Here is a 13,968-nt window from a genome sequence, read left to right as displayed (position 1 = left end):
GACCCTGGTATCCCTCATTCTAGCACTACCGCTCCCGGTGAGTCTCCTGTGGGACAGCATGTCACAGTCCAGGCCCCGGTGAAGGGGCCGCGTCTGCGACGTGGGCGCCCGGATGATGGCCGCGGGGTCAGGTGAGGCTCTCACCGCAAGGACCGCCAGGTGGCCCGCCATACCCTCCGTACGGGGGTGGGTCCTAGGGGCCCAGGCAGACCGGCTGGTGCCAGGAGGGCGGAGGAACACGAGGGCGGATGGGGAGCGGGCGCCGGGCAGACTGACTGGACCGGGGTGCGCCGGGCCGGGCCAGGCCGGAGGCCGCTGCCGCCTCTAACGTGTGCGTGTGGGAGGACTTGACTAAGGGGGCTGGTTTCCCTTTTGAAAGTAATCGATGCGGGGAGCTGCGGGAAGGGGCTCTGCGCTGTTTCGGCAATAGTACAATAATTACTTCAAAATTTTAATGTAAAGGAAACACATGGAAGTTACTTGTCGTGGAGTTACACTCCGCACGTGGTGCCCGTCTCCCCAGGGCTTGCAGGAGTCAGTGTCCATCTCCCGGTGGAGGCGGATCGCTGTCTCCAAGGCCTAGTGGGGACCAAGGGAGGAAGCTCGGTTCCGAGAAGGCTTCTGGGCCGGTTACTCGTGTGAGGAAAAGTTGCGGTCTCTCAGGGAAACAGGGGGAAGCGGAGATTTGCGATGACGTCCTGATCAGAACGCAGTCAGGGGATGGTGTCCCCTCCGCCCAGCTCTGCGGCTGGGAGCCTCGTGTGGCCGTTGAGCCCTCGACATGTGGTTGGTCCGAACTGAGACGTGCTTTCAGGGTGAAATATATCTGGGTTTCCAAGACCTCATATCAAAAAAGGAAGGTGAACTCTCTTGTGAATTATTTTATACTGGTTTATGTTACAATGGGAGTATTTTTCATGTGTTGGGTTAAATGTATGTCACTAGGGTTGATTTTACCCTCTTTAAAAAGCCTTTTTAATGTGGCAGCCAGAAAACTTAAAATGTACGTATGTAGCTCACATTTTATTTCTACTGGACAGTGCCGATTTATACCAAGTTTGAAATATGAACTGGATGATGTGCTTATCCTATCAAACGCAGGAGCTACATTGTTTTTGTTTTGTTTTGTTTTTGAGAGGTAGAGGAGCAAAGATTTTTATTAAAGCGGAAGTACAGCTCTTTTATGAGAGGGGTTACTTGAAACTGGGATGCCCCAGCAGCTACATTGTTAAAGCAATGTTGTATCAGTTACAAAAATGATAACATTAATTTCAGCCTCTATGTCTGAAATCATGAAGGTACAGTAAGTTCTCACTTAACACCATCAATATGTTCTTGGAAGCTGTGACTTTAAGCAAACTGATGTGGAACGAAACTAGTTTTACCCTAGGCTTATTGATATAAACAAGAGTTAAGTTCCTATGGCCACAAAAAAAAAATCACCAAAATTCTAAATAAATAAAGACCCAAAATACTTCTAATATTACACATTGAAATAAATGGGAGCTTCACATAAATTTTAGAACAATTAATAAAAACAAGTAAAGTAATGATTTTCCAACCCACTTATTCCAGTTCAGGGTCACAGGTGGCCAGAGTCTGTCCCGGCAGCTCAGGGCACAAGGGGGGTCCCGCCCCGGACAGGAGGCCCTGCCATCACATGGTGCACCCACGCCCACTCGCTCACACTGGGGCAATGTAGACACACTGTTCACCTCACGAGCATATCTTTGGGACGCGGGAGGAAACTGGAGGACCAGAGAAGATGAGGGGAGAAGGTGCGAACCCCACACAGATAGTTGTCCTGACTGGGGATCATTTTTTTTCTCATGAAAGTTAACGAAATGACGTTGAATGAAATAATGTTATTCAAAGACCTGCTGTAATACACATTTATGAATGTATTTTGATTTATTAACTCAAAGATTATGCAAATTAGCATGTAGTTATTTGTCTTTATTAACATTTTAAACAAGCTTCTTAGCTATAAAGAAGTCTTTAAGGTACTTCATTTGGAAAATTCCAACTGAGATAAAGATTAATGTTTGTGCAAAAGCCCACGATAAAACATTATTGTTTGTGTCTTCACTGGTCGTTCGGAAATTTTCTTCACGGTCCTATGTAGAAGAGAAATAGGCAGGTTTAGTCTCTTAACACATGAATTGGAGGGGAAGGTGCTGTATGCATTTGAGATATTTAATGTTTCCAATTAGTATCTTGTACCAAAGTGAGGTCTCTGATTTTCTAAGCCAAGTGTGTTGTTAGCTTAAGACAAGGAGTAAGAATCAACCTTATAACACAAATATTTGTATTTTGGTGTAAAATATCAAGTGTTTGATTGCTTATTTTATACATTTGTCACCATTAAGCAAAGTGAATGTTACCCAACTGTGGTAGATTTCGTTGTTAGAATTCTTACTTTACTTTAAACTGGGCACTGTGCCAAGCACATCTGTCTTCATCTTATTTTCCAGATAAGGAAACTAAAGTCTAGAGATGATACAGGGTTAGTGAGTGGCAGAGCGGATTTGAGCCCTCATCTGACCAGAGTCCACTGAGTGTAGTGGCCCAGAAAACAGAACGTCACAGGAACAAAATTGCGATTTAGAAAGGGGGCATACTGAGCCTCTTCAGATACATGGGTTGTGTTTGAAAGCACTTATTTATTCATTCTGTAAGCTCACATCCCAAAGGTGAATGTGCCGTGGCCCCCTCTCCTAGAGGAGCTCAGGGTGCAATGGACAGAGTGAAGGACTGTTTTCCCCCATATATCGCCTGTCCACAGTTAGGCTCAGAGGGGAAGATCGAGGAACAGGAGGAGGTTGTTCTTTCCTTGGTTCACGGGCTTTGGAGAATTACGTTCCTGGCAGGAAGATGTAAAAATGAGCTGACTAGGCATACTGACCCTTTGATAGTTTTGTTCTTTGACTATTTGCTCAATTTGCTCAATTAGATGTTCAAGCTTGAAGCTAACTTCATTAACTTTGTCCTTCGCTTGAGCAATGGCGGCATCAAGGTCATGTTCTCCAATCCGAATGTCTAAGTGGATCCTCTGTGTGAACAGTGAAAGGAAGAAGCATGTTTTTAAACAGCCCCGCATTCTCCATACTTTTCCCCTTTCCATGTCCTCGGTCCCTCTCTCCTTCCTTTTTCCCTTATCAAGAGCAGGCCCCACTTTATTCTCCATCTCCTTTTCCCCTCACTACCATTCTCTTCCCTATTATTCTCAGTAGTGTTCTTTGTAATAGTGATGCTCTAAATGGTAACCCACTGGCCTGAGGGCAGTCATCCTTCCTGAGTTTGCTATCAGGCAAATTCACTTGGTGCTGAGAGATTCTGGTCTCTGGAAAGTTCTCTTTATAGACAACTAAGTTTCTGCTAAGTACAAATTCTCTTCATTTGTTCTCAGCGCATTTAGAAAATAGCCGATCACCATCTACCATGAAGAGTTTTATTTATTGGAATTCCGTTGTTAATTCACCCTCAGCCTGCACTTGTTTTCAAGCCTGAATAATCACAGTTCTTTTAACCTCCCCTCACAGTTCTTATTTTTCAAGCCCTTTAATCAACTTTGTGGCGCCCCCTTGAACCCCTTCCAAAGCTCCCCAGACCCCATCGCCATTGCTGTACTGAGATCTGGGTGCAGGACTTCAATCAGTTTGTAGCCAGTCCAGGTGTCAGGGCTCTGGCTACCGATGTCATGCCTGAATAGTGTTGGCACTGCATTCGTCAACAGGGATGTGCAGGTGGGTACTCACCAGCCCTCTCCCTCCAAGTGACACAAGCCTCGTTGAATTAGATTCCAGGCAGATGATGTGTTCGCCAGGTGAATGTGACGTAAAGTAGAATGTTCCTTGCGGGCCATATAACTTTGACAATAATACCTAGGATTGAGGATTTCCATAGTTTAAGTTTATTGTCTACTCACCATTCTTAAAAATAAATCTCCCCTATATAATCTAGTAAAAATTATGTAATTCCTGAAGAAAAAATCAAGTGGCCAATAACCATGAAAACTTTCAGACTTGCTAGTAATAAAAATACAAACCACAGTAAGGTATCCCTTGTTCGTTACCAGGTTGGCAAAGATTCAAAAGTACCCAAGGACAGTTTTGAGCAATACTATCTCCAGGCACTGTTTTGGGAATGTAAATCGAACAACCATTCTGGAGAGCAGCTTGGCAATATGTATTAAAAATTAAAATGTATACAACCATTGACCCAGCAGTTCTACCTATAGAAATTTATCCTACCATGTTTCCCCGAAAATAAGACCTAAATTATAATAAGCCGAAAATAAGCCGGACCATCAGCTCTAATGTATCTTTTGGAGCAAAAATTAATATAAGACCCGGTCTTATAGTATATTATATTATATCCGGTCTTATGTTATAATAAAATACTGATGGTCCGGCTAGATCTCATTTTCGGGGAAACACGGTACCTCATTGCTATATATCATTATGGTCGCCTTCGAAGTACTCCCCTTGGGAAGCTATGCACCGTCGCTTGTGCCTAGTTCACGCTTGAAAGCAATTTTGGAACTCTTTTTCTGAAATGGCCATCAGAGCTGTCATCGTATTACCCTTGATGTCCTGAATGTCATCAAAATGTCTTCCGTTCAATATTTCCTTTGTCTTTGGGTAAAGAAAGAAGTCACTGGGGGCAAGATCAGGTGAGTAGGGAAGGTGTTCCAATACAGTTATTTGTTTCCTGGCTAAAAACTCCCTCACAGACAGTGCCGTGTGAGCTGGTGCATTGTCATGATGCAAGAGCCATGAATTGGCGAAAAGTTCAGGTCGTCTTTTTCCCGCGGCCTTTTCAGCACTTCCAAATAGTAAACTTGGTTAAATTAATAATGAATATTCCCTCTGATATTGAAAAAAGGTTAGCAACATCATTCTATTAATAACAAGTTTGTGAACTTAATTGTCAGACCTCGTAGATCCAAATGTGAAGTGCAAAACAATAAAACTCCTAGAAGACAACATAGGAGAAAATCTAGATGACCTTGGGTTTGGTTATGACTTTACATACAACACCAAAAGCACGATCCATGAAGTAAATAATTGAGAAGCTGGCTTGATTAAAATGAAAAATTTCTGCTCTGCAAAAGACACTGTCAAGAGAATAAGAAGACAAGACACAGACTGGGGGGGAAATATTTGTACAAGACACAGTGATAAAGGACTGTTATCCAAAGTATACAAAGAACTCTGAAAACCACAATAAGAAAATGGACAAATCAATTAAAAAATGGGCAAGAGATCTCAATAGACACCTCATTAAAGAAAACATACAGAGGGCAAATAAGCACATGAGACGATGTGCCCCATTGTATGTCATTAGGGAATTCAGATTAAAAATGAGCTACAACTTCCTTTCGGCTTTTGACTCAGAGGAGGCCGAGGTGCAACTTTCTTTAGTTGTCCTGAATCCGGGTTCATCCGCCACCAGCTGCCTCCACCGTGCCCCAACGAGATCCAATCGTGTACCTGAGGTACACCGGTGGGGAAGTCGGTGCCACGTCTGCCCTGCCCCCCAAGATCGGCCCCCTAGGTCTGTCTCCAAAAAAGGTTGGTGATGACATTGCTAAAGCACCAGTGATTGGAAGGGTCTGAGGATAACAGTGAAACTGACCATTCAGAACAGACAGGCCCAGACTGAGGTGGTACCTTCTACTTTTGCCCAGATCATCAAAGCCCTCAGAGAACCGCCAAGAGACAGAAAGAAGCAAAAGAAAAAAAAAAACCATTAAGCACAGTGGAAATATCACTTTTGATGAGTTTGTCAAATTGCCCGACAGATGCAGCACTGATCTTTAGCTAGAGAACTCTCTGGAACCATTAAAGAGATCCTGGGGGCTGCCCAGTCTGTGGTCTGCGTTGTTGATGGCCGCCATCCTCATGACATCATAGATGACATCAACAGTGGTGCAGTGGAAGGCCCAGCCAGTAAGACTACAAAGGAAAGTATTTCAATGAAAGATCATTTGGCAACCAGTGTGTGTGGAGTGGCAGAAATGAGATACCACTTCACACGTATGAGAACAACAAAAATTCAGAACACTGACACCACAAAGTGCTGGTGGGGATGTGGACAACAGGAGCTGTCACTCACTGCTGGTGGGGACGCACAGTGGTGCAGAGACTTTGGAAGACAGTTTGGCAGTTTCATACAAAACTCAATATACTGTTAGCATATGAGCCAGCAAATATGCCATTTATTTACCCAGATAAGACGGAAAGTGATATCCACACAAAAAACCTGCTCACAGATGTTCATAGCACTTTTATTCAGAATTGCCAAAATTTGGAAGCACCAAAGTGTCCTTCTGTAGGTGAATAAATACACTGTGGTCCATCCAGACAATGGAATATTATTCAGCACTAAAAAGAAATGAGCTCTCAAGCTGTGAGAAGACATGGAGGAACTACATACTGTATGGTTCCAGCTATGTGACAGAGTGGAAAAGGCAAAACTATGGAGACTGTAAAAAGATCCATGATTGTCAGGGGTTAAGGAGGAGAGAGGGAGGAAGAGGGGAGCACAGAGGAATTTTAGGACAGTGCAGACACTCTGTGTGACACTATAATGGAAACGCACAGAATGTACAACAGGAATGAACTCTAGTGTAAACCATGGACTCTGGATGATGATGACGAATCAGTGTAGGTTCATCAACTGTGACAAAAGCACCATCTGGTGCTGATAGTGGGGGAGGCTCTGTTTGCTATGAAATCATTGAAAATCAGGTATCTATTACACATAGAAAATGCAATAAATATTCCTTTTTTAAGCCTTTCGATTTTAATTTGCAGAAAATTAGAGGATCTTGCTATGTACTTAATTCCCTTTAACAGACTGCTGATAGGGAAATTTTATTGAATAAGATTGCATTCAAGGGTCAGATTTTACAATTGAGTTATAATTTTGAATGAATAACAAAACTCTTCTCTCTGAAAAAAATATGCAGGGTCTGCTCATTACCTATTAAATTCAATTTCTGAGCTTTAGTTTCATATCAAGTTTCTGCATAGTCTACTTCCAGTGAATATTCAAGTCAGCAAACATGTTTTGAATGCATACGAGTTTGGTGTATTGGAAAAAACATACTTGAATTTAAACCTCAGTATTTCACCTGCTGATGAAGCAATCTTGTGTGTCATTTAACCTCTCAGAACCACAGTTTTTCTTCTTCAAAATGGAACAGGAAAGTTGGACATGGAATAAGGGAAAATGGAAAGCAAGATGCATGTTTGTGTTAGGAAAATGGAAAGCAGGAGACATATGTATTGTTGATGTGGTCTGCCCTGCTCACACTGCCAGCCATGTTGTCCCCTTGGGCTGTCAGTCATGATCGGGGAGGGGGCGGCAACATAGAGAAACCCATGTCCGCAGACACACTGGCTCAGGTACGAGCAGTCGGAGTTCTTGTGGGGGTGCTGACGGGCCTTAAAGGAGATCTCAGATTGTTAGGAATGTTGCAGCTAGAACTATTTCATATTCCAAGTGGAGAGGGCCTTCCTGAAAATAAGGCCTGCAGTGAGAGGTATGTCTCTCCTAGGCCAAGAAGAAGGCTGTGTATGTATTAGGCCCATGAAAAAATTTGTTGTATGTTTGCAAAATGAATGAAAATATTTCTCCTCTCTTTTAGAAGGGGATAGGTACTGTTTCAGGCAATTGTACTTTTGGAGAACAAACCTTCTTTATCTTAAAAACAGTGAACAGGTTTTTCTGTGACAGTTTTTAGCCCAACTAAAATTTGGGTCCTGGGCTTACTAAACTAGGGAGACATTTGAAAGGTTGCTGGGGAAGAACCAGAGACCCAGGCCTTGGGGTCCCTGGGAAGAAGCACAGGAGGTGGGGGTGTAGGGTTGCTGTGCTGACAGGTGATTGGAGTTGGGAGAAAGGTCCCAGTGGACCTGTTGTCAGGGAGGTGCCAAGTGCACCAAGAGAAGACTGACAACAGGTGAGAATCAAGTGTCCAGTAGTCCATTTGCAATGGCGTCCCCAGTGACCCAGCTCCAGTCTCCATGTGAGTGGGGGTGTCAGATGTCTGCCCTGAGCTGAGGTCAATGTATCATCATCCAGTTTTCGCAAGAATAAGAATGATGGCCTGTCTACGTCAAGAGCCTTCTGCCCGCCAGAATAGTAGGTTGTTCTGTTCTGCAAGGCTGTGCCCCACCATCATCCTGTCACCCCGTGAGCACGTCCCAGGATGACTGTACATCCAAAGGGAAATGTCCCCACGCCTGTGTGAGTACTGGGCCCAGCAGTGGGGAGTGCTGAGGTGGCATGTTCGGAATGGACGCCTGTTACATGCACTGTACAGATGGGAAAACGGAGGATCGGAGCAGGCAAAGAACCTGCTCAGCACCCAACATGTAGAGGACAGCCTGCACTTGAACTTGGCTCTGCTCCCAAACCCACGTTCTTTCCACCTGCTCATGGTGCCTCCTCTCCTTTGCTGGCTCCCAGAGAGACCACACAGTCCAAAGGCTGCCTCGTACTAGAGGAAGCCCCGGATAAGACGGGAGGGGGCCTGTCTGGCCCTGGCGCTGGGAGGTGTGGGCTGTTGCCCCTACAGAGCTGAAGGGACACCTTGGCCCTGTGGGTCCCTCTGCCCAGCAAGACCAGTGAACCTGTTTGTGTTATTTGTAAACTTCCCTTGTCCGTCGTCTGCCCTCAGCTAGGTGAGACGCACGGAAGGCAGGTACCTTCTGCGTTCCTAGGCGGTGCCTTAACTCGTGGCTCTGCACATTAAAGATTGTAGGTGCTGGTTACTGAGTGCTCAGCACAGACCTGAGGGTTTGTGGGGGTACATGACACATGAATCATAGCAACAAACATAAACGAATGATTTACCTCATCGTTGTAAGTTGTAACAGTCACAAACAGCCCCAAACCAGGAGCAGATTCCAGGAAATCATGTCTGCCCACGTCCCATTGCTGTAGCTTGAAAATCCCTGTTTCAAAAATACAAGACATTTATATAAAGTAAATGTAAGGAACAGTTATATATGACTACTGACTAAGGAATTTTTCTTTTTCAATGTATCCAAATCACAAAATAACACCAGCTTAATCTGGTGGTTAGGTCACGCAGCAAGTCAGAAGATGGATATGCAGGAAGACTTGGTCTCTTGCTCCTGTCTCTCTCTTGCCTGCAAGCTACTTCGCCACACTGAGCTTCAGCTCCTTATTCAGAAAAGTGGGGATAGGACATATCCCTCCAAAGCCTGAGAGCTTTGAGGACTGTGGAAGAAGATAAAACAAGCCCGTGAGGGCTTTCCACCCAGAACGTAACTTCACGTTGGCCAGCGCTGAGCCCTTCTCCGACACCTCGTCAGTGCTTCTGCCTTCATTTTCTGCCTCCTGGGACTTATCCTGAATGCTTCGGCATAATTCCTTCCTAGAGCTCAGGTGTGTCGTGTTGAATCCTTCCTTGCGTTGTCTCCAGAGGCTCCTGCTACTGTTTGGATGGCCGGAAGGGTCCCCACTATCTCCCGTTAGGACATAATACGCATCATATGGCACCACTTCGTCCTTGTGCCCTTCAAGGTATGATGTGGATGAAAAAACAGCTAACATTTATTGAAAAATACTGGGAAACAGCTAACAGTACCTTCAGTGTGCCAGCTACTGTGTAAAGCACGTAACGGGCATCACCTCATTTACTCTCAAAGTGTGTTCATAGGGGAGTATTTTTATTCACTCATTCACCCAGTCATTTGTCACTGAGCACCTCCATGGCGGAAGCACTGTTCTGCGAGCTGAGGACAGAAGTGGACAAAGCAGACTACATCTTTGTCCTCATGGAGCTTTCCTACAGATAGAAACAGACAACAAGCAAACCAATATATAATATCAAAGGTGTTGATGCTGGAAGAAGCAGGTGACAGGGGTAGGATAGTGCAAAGGGACTCGAGGGCGATGGGGTGGGAGGAGTCAGGGAGCTTTGCTGACATTTGAGCAAAGACTTGAAGGAACAGAGGAGTGAAATATGTACAATGTTATAATACTTATAGTTATATACTATAACTATAATATATATAAACTTTAGCCATATATCACATTCAGTGCTAATTATGTGCCAAGCACCAGTCTAAGGAATTTACATATATAATCTGAATTTTAATGACAACATTATGTAGGTGGATACTATTTTTATGACGATTTTTTTATTAGTTTATGACGAGTTTATATATGATGAAACCAAAGCATAGAAAAGGTCATTTGCCCAAGGTCACATACCTAGCAAGTGGCAGAGTCAAGATTCAGACCTGGGCACTGTACCTTTTCCTTCAGCACCATGTGATGCTGTCTCTGTCTCGGGAAGGGCCATTCTGTGTGGGAACATGTGCCGAGGTCCTGGGGCAGGACCATGCTTGGGTGTTCAAGGAACAGCAGCGTGGCTGGAGTGAGGTTAGCAGGGAAAGAACGGTAGGAGATGAGGCTGAAGGCCTCACAGAGGCCAGACCAGGGAGGGTCTACCAGTCCGCTGTAAGGATTTGGAAAGCAATTGGTTGGAGGAGTGAAATGATGTGGTTTTCATTTTGAAATTTATATTGTGTGGAGAAAAGAATAAAGAAGGATCAAGAGTGGAAGCAGGATGCTGTCGTCATGATCAAGGCGCTTGGACCAAGTGCTAGTGATGGAGGCTGTAAACAGTGTTGGATTCTGTTTTACAAGTTGGGAACTGAGTCTCAGAGAGGTAAAGCCACAGCCTAAAGTCACCTGGGAATAAGTTGTAGAGGCAGACTTGGCACCGAGGTCATCTGCTTTCGAAGCCCAGGAGTACAGCCAGTGCACACTTCCCCCCTGGGAGGCAGGAGGAGAGCCATCCCCAACAGGGACCTGAGACGGGAGCTTCATCCAGCCCCTGGCACGTGAGGGACTCTGGGGACATTGAGAAAGAGCACTTCCTGGAACGGAAGGCCACGGCAAAGTGTCAAGCTCTGCCTGCACTCTGGGGTGACTGCAGCCTTAGCCATCTCGTGAATGGACCTGGTCTCTTCCTTCCAGAAATTTGTGAATTATATATAATGTATATTCTATGCTTTTTAGACTGGTCCATCTGAAGAAGGGCTTTAAAAAAAAGTGTCATTGATGAAAAAATGGAGCAAGTCCACTCCACCCTATTCCTCCTGCTAATTACAACTGAAAACGCTCGGCAACTGTCAGAAGACTCTGAAAGGTGAAGAAAGAAGATGACTGGCTAAGGACCTCATGCATGACTCAGCAGAGAGGTCCCTGTTTGTCTCCCACACCCCTGTATGTCCTTGCCTAGGAGCTAGAGAAATCGCAACCACAGGTGAAATTGAGAGAGACGGAGACAAAGAAAAGAGCGAGAAAATCTGCTCAAGAAAAGCCTCTATCTATCCAGAGGATCTGGAGCAGGGCATTCCTGCAGGATGGAGTTCCTTGAGTATACCTGCCCTGCTCCAGATGAAACAACTGCACCCCTCCCCACCGGGCGCTTCCAAGGTGGAGGCAGGTGGATCCCTGTGGAGATGCGCACTCTGCTCTAAGAAGAGCAGGAAAGAGGCTGCACCCCTCTTCTGCACTAGAGAGCTGAGGGAGGATCGCACAGAGGAGGGGGCTGGAGAAAGGGGTCTCGGAGACCATGTCTGAGGTCCTGGACACACTTCTGAGCAGCCTGGGTATGGAGCCAACCAGAATCAATGGCAAAAGCTTTGAGAAACCACCTGTGGTGTGGAATGCGGCCAGGTTTTAGATTGGCCTCTGCACACAAGCAGGGTAGACCAGAATAGTAGTGCAAAGTCTCAGAAAACTGAATTAACTTAAGGGTGTGTTCTGAATCTAATGTGTTGGCTGCCTGCTGAAACAGGATCTTTAAATACTCAAAATGTCCAGGATATATTACAGATTTACTCACCATACCAAGAACCAGGAAAATCTGAACTTGAATGAGAAAAGACAGTTAACAGACACCAACCCAAAATGAATAGACACTGGAGTTATCTGACAAGAATTTTAGGGGTGGCCGGTTAGCTCAGGTGGTTAGAGCGTGGTGCTAATAACACCAAGATTGCTGGTTCCATCCCTGCATGGACCACTGTGAGCTGCGTCCTCCTTAACAACAACAAAAAAATTTAAAGCAACCATCATAAAAGGGCATCAACAAGAAGTTGAAACCCCCTTAAAATAATGGCAAAATAGGAGGTCTCAGCAACTGTGGGACAATAGTCAAAGGTGTACAGTTTGAGAATCCCAGAGGGGAGGAAGAGATAGTCATGTCTCAGACATGTTGAGGGTTCGGCTCCTGACCACCACAATAAAGCACACATCGCAATAAAGCGAGACACACAAATTTTTTTGGTTTCCCAGTACATGTTAAAGTTATGTGTGCACAATACTGTAGTCTATTAGGTGTGCATTAGCATTATGTCTAAAAAAACAATGTACATTCCTTAATTAAAAATACTTTATTGCTAAAAAATGCTAACCATCGTCTGAGCCTTCAGCAAGTTGCAATCTTTTTGCTGGTAAAGGGTCTTACCTTCTATTCGTAAAAAATGTAACATCTGTGAACCGCAGTAAAGCAAAGCTCAATAAAACGAGGTCTGCCTGTATAGGGCTTAATAAACATTAGAAGAAATGACAGCTGAAAACCTCCCAAATTTGTTGAAAGAGAAAAACCTACAGATTCAAGAAGCTGAGTGAACTCCAAACAGGATAAACTTCCCCAAATCCATCATGATCAAATCTCTCAAAACTAAAGACAAAAAAAATACATATATGTGGAAAATAGAGCAAAACAATGCATTACTGATAGGAGAAGCAATTTGAATGACAGCAGGGTTCTCACCAGAAACTTGGAGGCCAGAAGGAAGTGGCACATTTTTAAAGTGTTGAAAGAAAAGAATTGGCAAACAGAATTCCTTAAGAATAAAGGCAAAATATTCTTAGATCAAGGGAACTAAGAATTTTCTACCAGAATGCCTGCTTTAAAATAATGGCTGAAAGAAGCTCTTCAAACAGAGAGAGAAAGTGGTAACAAGGAAACTTTGAATTTCAGTAATGAAGAGAAAACAATGGACAGGGTAAATATCTGGGAAACTGCAGTATTCTGTTTTTTTAAAAAAAAAGTTGTTTGATTGTTTTTAAATGTTGGACAGTTGAACCAAAAAAAAATACAACATTCTTAAAGTATGTAGATGTAATGTTTAAGAGAACTATATTATAAAGGGTGGATGGCAAGGGAATTTACATGGTGATAAGGTTTCTACATTCCTCTTGAAATGGTAAAATATTGATCTTCCTAGACTGTGGTAAGTCAGGTATGTGTATTGTAATCCCACGGGCAGTGACTAATAATAATAACTATACAAAGAGATACAGACAAAAATACTACAGATAACACAAAATGGAATGTTACAAAGTGTTCAAGTGACTCACAGGAACATAGGAAAATGGGAATAAAAACAAGAGGGAGCAAAAAGAAAACAGCTACTAAAATACCAGACCTAAATCCTGACATGTCAGTAATTACATGTAAATGGTCTAAACAGAGATTAGGCAAAGATGATCAGAATGGATTTTTTTAAATGACCCAGGTATTACTCGTATGAAGTTCACAAGAAAATCACTTTGGATGTAATGCTATAGGTAGGTTAAAAGTGAAAGGATAAAAAACATACCATTCTGACATGAATCCAAAGAAAGCTTGAGTGGCTTTACAGATGCCAGGCAAAGTAGACTTCAGAGCAGAGAGAACTAACAAGGACAGAGAGGGTCCTTACCTAGTGATAAAGGGGTCAACTCACCATCCCAAGTGCATCAAACAACAGAGTCAAAACATGAAGTGAAACTAAAAGGAGAGCTAGACAAACCCACTACAACTGTAATTGGACCGTCAGCCCTCCCCAGGAATCGCTAGAACCATTAGACAAAGAGAATAAGGAGAGAAGAGGGAGCAGCCCATCGACTACCCTCAGGGCT

This window comes from Rhinolophus ferrumequinum, chromosome 5 (assembly GCF_004115265.2).
Source record: "Rhinolophus ferrumequinum isolate MPI-CBG mRhiFer1 chromosome 5, mRhiFer1_v1.p, whole genome shotgun sequence".
Taxonomy (NCBI): Eukaryota; Metazoa; Chordata; class Mammalia; order Chiroptera; family Rhinolophidae; genus Rhinolophus; species Rhinolophus ferrumequinum.
The sequence above is the reverse complement of the archived record's forward strand: the minus strand, read 5'-3'. Positions refer to the sequence as shown.